The sequence below is a fragment of the Nuphar pumila genome, chromosome 10 (genome assembly GCF_984573655.1).
Source record: "Nuphar pumila chromosome 10, dmNupPumi1.hap1.1, whole genome shotgun sequence".
NCBI lineage: Eukaryota > Viridiplantae > Streptophyta > Magnoliopsida > Nymphaeales > Nymphaeaceae > Nuphar > Nuphar pumila.
This window is the reverse complement of record NC_143258.1, coordinates 104,771,443-104,778,026: the sequence shown is the minus strand read 5'-3', so window position 1 is coordinate 104,778,026 and position 6,584 is coordinate 104,771,443.

Sequence of the window (6,584 nt, the reverse complement as noted above, 5' to 3'; positions counted from 1 at the left end):
TAAGAATGTATGTACGCATTGAAGGGCTTCGGCATATGATAAATCATGCATGTTAACTGCTTATGCATTTTAACTTCTTGAAATATATGAATTGATGCGCTCTTATTTAATTTGGTTGATTGAATAAGCATGACTAGTTGTGTAATTGTTTCAGTTAATTTCAAATGCTAAACTATAAAATTTCTACTGAAATTTCTGCTTTGTATTTCTGTCTTACAAGTTTAGCATATCTCACTCTACTGAGACATGTGTTGTCTGACCTTATATGATTTAATATTTTGTAGGTAACGAAGAATATCTCACATGCGAAGGCGGGAGGTTGTGACGGAGATTGAGCCTACTTTTTTTTTGCATTTATAAGATTTTTAGACTCTGATTTATTATTTGATTATTATGTCAATGAACAAAAATAATTAATATTTTGAATAATTGTGGACATTGATTCATTTTATACATAATGAGGTCTATTTCTTTTAAGTTTTTACAATCGTATAGTTATGCATGAATATGAAAAATTACACACCAACTTTTAGACGTGATGAATTTTTTTATTATTATATATTAAAATATTTAAAAAATATAAAAAATATAATTTTTGAATTATAAAAATTGAGGTGTTACCTGATCAGCTGCTTAATGCACAAATATTTGTACAATGTTGCAGCTGGTCTTGAAAATGTTTGATCACAAAAGTACAAGTGGTTCCTGGTCAACGTGTAGCCGCCTCTCAAAATTCAACAACTCTGTCCTTACAACAAAATTACATAACAATCCATCCAATACGTGTCTTCTTACTTGCCGTGTGGCCTTTTAACTCATTTTTCAAACCAATCTGACCTTCTCTTTGGGCATGTTTATGCATCGTGGAAGAGAGCTTTCTTCGGATATCCACCACGGCGCAACCTTCCAGTAGAGCTTTCTTCGGATATCCACCACGGAATCCATTTCCGTGGAAAGGGGTGGCAGGTTGAAAACAAGCTCCAGTTTCTGGGGAAAAAGGCGATGGTGAGTCCACAAAAATGCACAGGGTTGCGTGCGTTTCCCTGACACACAAACACCCCTTTTGTGCTGTCCCAACTCATTCTCTTGTTTGGATTTTGAAAAGCCCCAAAAGCATGTGAAAAATGTCATTTAAATAAAGGTTCATGCCACCGACAAAAAACATGACCAGGTTCATCCCCCCGACAGTCTGGGATTAAAAAAGGAATAAAATGTCATGGATACCCTTAAGCATTTAAAATATGACCATCTTGTCATATACACTTGAGAAATGATTAATCTTAGGGATATGTTTGTCATTTTAAATAAGGTTAACCAGATTCGAGTCAGTGTGAAACTGGGCCTGAACTGAGTCAAAAGGCAAGGTCAGCATGGTGAACCAAGAATGTCCTGGAGCTGTGGTTGATTGAGCCAGTTGAGTCCCAAAAGTTTGGGATGGCTTGGCCTTTGACTTATTTGACTAAGCTGGCTTGGTTTCATTATTGGAGCAAAAGACTCACTTTAAGTCTTTATTGCTGTGTTGGAGTTGAATGAAGGTCGGACTATCATAACTGAAAGGTCTCGAGTTCAAATCCTATGGAGTGTTATTCCCCAGCTTGCCTATCCTGTAAAAAAAAGAAAAAAGAAAAAGTCTTATTATTGAATTAAGTCAAGTTTTTCAGTCTCTACCAACTCGAGTTATATAAGTGTCAAAGACCTCGTTATTAAGAATTTCTCGTTGAGGAGCAATCTTGCAGTAAATTAAATTCTCAGGTTTTCTAAAAAAAAATGTCGGCTTATAGAAAAAAATTCTAAATATATAAAAAATATTTAAATTTAAAAACAAAATAAAAACTTGTTAAATCACTACAACATTGAGACTAAATCTTGATGTTATAAAAACATATCATATCTTGAAAAACAATCTTTTTTTTTTTGAGAATTTATTGGTATCAAGTTATAAAAACATATAATAAAATCATGATATTTTCTAAATAGTGCTAACGATTTGTAAACTATGGTTCGTATCAAACTCTACCTCTAGCCAACCAAAGTTCACAATTTCCAATAAGCTTACAAGTTGTTTGAGTTTTTTTTTTTTTATGAAGAAGGCAGGAACCACACCCTCTGAGTAAGAGACATGGTCGCAGTGGACTATGCCTGCCATACTTATGGTCGCTTTTCGGTGAAAGGAGCCACCAGCTTGAGCTTACGCAAGGGGGTGATGCCCGCAGATGTGAACCTAGATTGCACATCTAGCGGCCTAGGCCCCATCCCACTACGCCAAACCCCTTTGGAGCTTATGCAAGTTGTTCGAGTTAAAATCTAACAACATAACAAAATCTTAAGGTGGTCAGACCAAATTGCAATTTAATTTCCGAAAGAAACAATACAAATTCTAGTTAGAAGTTAGAAGCAGGCAAAAGAAGTAAGAACTTTCCGAATAATAAAAGGAGATAATAAGGGGAAGATAGAGTATTCAAATAACCTGTTTTAAAGTTATTTTAACGTGTTATCAACAGTGGTTATCCAAAAACACGTTATCAACAGTTTCTAACACGGCATCATAAATAATTGCATTAATTTGTCAATCTATCTTCTCGTCCCATCACCAAGACACTTGAAAATAACATGTTAAATAAATTTGATCACTCTACTTCCAAGAAAATTGCACCTTTGGCCAATGTGGTTTAATGACCTAGGTCAACCTACTTTCAAATTTCTTATTCCTTAGCAACTCCACAGAGTCAAAACTGTGTGATGACTCAAACATAATTGGCACACACAGTGAGTCGGCTGAGTTGCCCCCTCAGTCAAAACTGGTATAACTCGGTTAGGGATTTAACTCGACCAAGTCTTAGCATTGATTCAGCCAAGTCTTATCTACTTTTTTAATTATAATTTACATATATTAATTATTGATGATATATGGTAAAACTTATATATATATATAAAATAATAGACGCACTTATATGTTTGCTATTTATTTTTAATAAATTAAATTAGAAACTATGACTTGTTCAAGTCACTGGTCACATGTGGCTGATCCAATACCGTGGGCTCAAGCAGCTATCTTCAACCTAAACTAGGTCCAAGCCAAACCCCCGTCTTAGTCTAAACCAAGGCAGATTTGAAAACCTAGTGGCTAGCCACTAGATTGGTGCGTTTCATATGTGACTAGACTCTCTCTCTCTCTCTCTCTCTCTCTCTCTCTCCTCTTTATATATATATCCACTAGAATATGAAAATTGAAAATATGAGAATTAATATGTGAACAACATTTTTTATAGATTTTGTGTTCATTTCTCTTAATTTAACTGTTCGGATGTGACCTACATGCTGGGTTTTATAAGAACCTGCTATTGAATCATCCGTTTTTTTATGCATAAATGATATTTTTTTAAGACTTTAAAATCAATGGCTCAAAATCTTCATAAATATTTAAGCATTCATAAATTACATTTTTCCATTGAAAATACACTATCAATGGTTGATTCCTGATAAATTCATCGTGCCAAGCACATTGACATGGTTGGATTTGAAAAAAAAAGTGTTGAAAATGTCCATATTTGGAGTTCTCATATGCTAGCGACTATATATAGTCACTAGAATATGACTACTAGAAACATGGGCATTTTCAATGCTTTTTTTTTTTGCAAATCCATGTGTTCGGCATAGTAAATTTGTTAAGAATCAATTGTTGGACACAGAGGCGTAGCGAGGGGGGGGGGCAAGACTGTTAATTTTTTTTTTAAAGCGCAGTCCTAGCCCAGCCCTGATTCCATATGAAATAGATTTTTATCCATTTTTTGTAGCCCAGCCCTGACTGCAGTAAATAGTTTGATTCATCCATATGAAATAGATTTTTATTAATAATTGCAGCCATTTTTTATTTTATCTCAAAAAAAAATTAGGGGCGCTACCCCCGAACCCTCGACTATCACACCAAATATATATTTTTTGCTACACCCATGTTTGCCCCCTCCTCACATGAATCCTAGCTACGCCACTGGTTGGACATTTTCGATGAAAAATGTATTTTTTGAATGCTTGAATATCTATGAAGAATATAAATTGTTGATTTTAAAACCATAAAAAAATCGCATTTATGCATCATAATAAGATGATTCAAAAGCGGGTCATTATAAAACGAGAGGGTGGTGTGTGTTCTGCCTGAAACACAAATTCGAGTGTTCCTGTGTGTACGAAGAAATATCTTGGGACCCGTGATAATTCATATGCCAATGTTGCCCTATAATAAAATAACATATAAAAAAAGGTAGATATGCTTTTGATGAAAATATTCTCCGATAAGATAGATATGCGTTGGATGAAAATGTCCTCCCGCTCCCCATAAATAGATTTGCACGTTTTGCCTTTGTTTTTAGCTTGTGTTACAACACATGACCTCCTTCTCGTTCCTGCCTGATGAGTTGTGTAGCCTGATTCAAAGTTTTTGCCCATGTAGGAAGGGTATCCGGGGGCTCCCCCGGTGTGGGTCCCGAAACTGTTGAAAAGAGCAATAAAATTTTTCTCTGGGTGACTGTGGTTTTTTTTTTTATTTTCTCTCTGTTGAAAAAAGTGATTTACAGTATAAATCAAATCAGAGAGTAACGATTTACAGTAAAAATCAAATCAAAGGGTAACGATTTATAGTAAAAATCAAATCAGAGAGTAACGATTTATAATAGAAATTAAATAAGAAAGTAGCGATTTACAATAGAAATCAAATAAGAGAGTAGTGATTTACAATAGAAATCAAATCAGCGAGTAGCGATTTACAGTAAAAATCAGATCAAAGAGTAGCGATTTACAGTAGAAATCAAATCAGAGAATAACGATTTACGGTAAAAATTTTACTGTAAATCGCTACTCTTTAATTTGATTTTTATTGTAAATCACTACTCTCTTATTTGATTTTTACTGTAAATTGCTACTCTTTGATCTGATTTTTACTGTAAATCGCTACTCGCTGATTTGATTTTTATTATAAATCACTACTCTTTTATTTGATTTCTACTGTAAATCACTACTTTCTTATTTGATTTCTATTGTAAATCGTTACTCTCTAATTTGATTTCTACTTTAAATCGCTACTCTTTTATCTGGTTTCTATTGTAAATCGCTATTTTCTGATTTGATTTATACTATAAATCGTTACTCTTTTATCTGATTTCTATTATAAATCACTACTCTATTCAGTTTGACGTTGTCATCATTATCCCTGTTACAAATCGTTATTCTCTGTCTACTCAGTTCGACGTTTGCACCCTCGTATCATGATGAACAATAGACCAAATGATGATTTTTCTGGTAGTTCAACTATTTCTCACGAACAGACGACGATAAATGGTGCTCCGATGATAATAGACGACGACGATGGCAAAGGGTGCTCTGGTGGCAGCAAACGACGATAAAGGGTGCTTCGACGACAACAGACGACAACAAAGGGTGCTCCAACGACAACAGACAACGACAAATGGTGTGTCATCAATCGGAGCTCCTGTTACAGCAGATGGTGCATCACCAAAGGGTGATCCAGAACGTTTAGGGCGACATATTGCGAGGAGCTCCTGTTAAAGCAGAGGAGTTTAGTCCTTAGGGCAAAAATGATGATGATTTTAACCCTTTTTGGCAGGAAGATATTTTTGTCCTTTACTCAAAACATCGTTTTGTGGCTCTAATGGCGGAAAAAGGTACTTAAGTCTTTGCAAACACACTAGACTCTGATGTTAAGTGATGCTGGCACACACGGGGAAATGAGCCCCACGTGCTTACATACGTGGCGCTCATTCAGACTCGAGAACACGCATCTGCGTGTTTCGAGGGGGGGGGGGACATATAACCTGCTTCGTTATAAAACTAAACATGTAGATCACATTGGTATGGTTAGATTTTAGAGAAAAAACCAAAAAATCTATGAAAATCACGGTTTGCAGTGTAGTTCTCATATTTTTAGTTTTTATATTCTAGTCACACACACACACACACACACACACATATATATATATATATATATATATATATATCATCAGATTTTGTTGCATAAATGAGATTTTTTTAATGTTTTAAAATCAATGACTCATATTTTTCATAAATATTCAAGAATTCAAAAATCATATTTTTCATAGAAAGTACAAGATCCAATAGTTGATTCCTAGCAAATTTATCATGCCAAGTACATCCACATGGTTGGATTTGCAAAAAAAGTGTTGAAACTGCCCATATTTCCAAATCTCATATTTTGGTTATCCTATTCTAGTGATATATATATATATATATATATATATATATATATATATGTGTGTGTGTGTGTGTGTTTAACAACCTTTAGCGGTGGCTATGCTAAAAACCTTTTTTGGAGTTTTTTAGATGCACGACCTGGCCTTGTTTGACGGAAACCCATTCGGTTTTCATGTATATATATATATATATATAATGCGCTCCTTCTACCCACTTTCTTGTTCTGTCCCCTTAAAAAAAAGGTTTTTTTTTTTTTTCACATCTAATACCAATACCATAGATGTGATCTATAGGTTTTGTTTAGTGTGGACCAGCTTTTGGATCACCTGAATCTGAAGTGTATACAGGTTTGTCTGGTGATC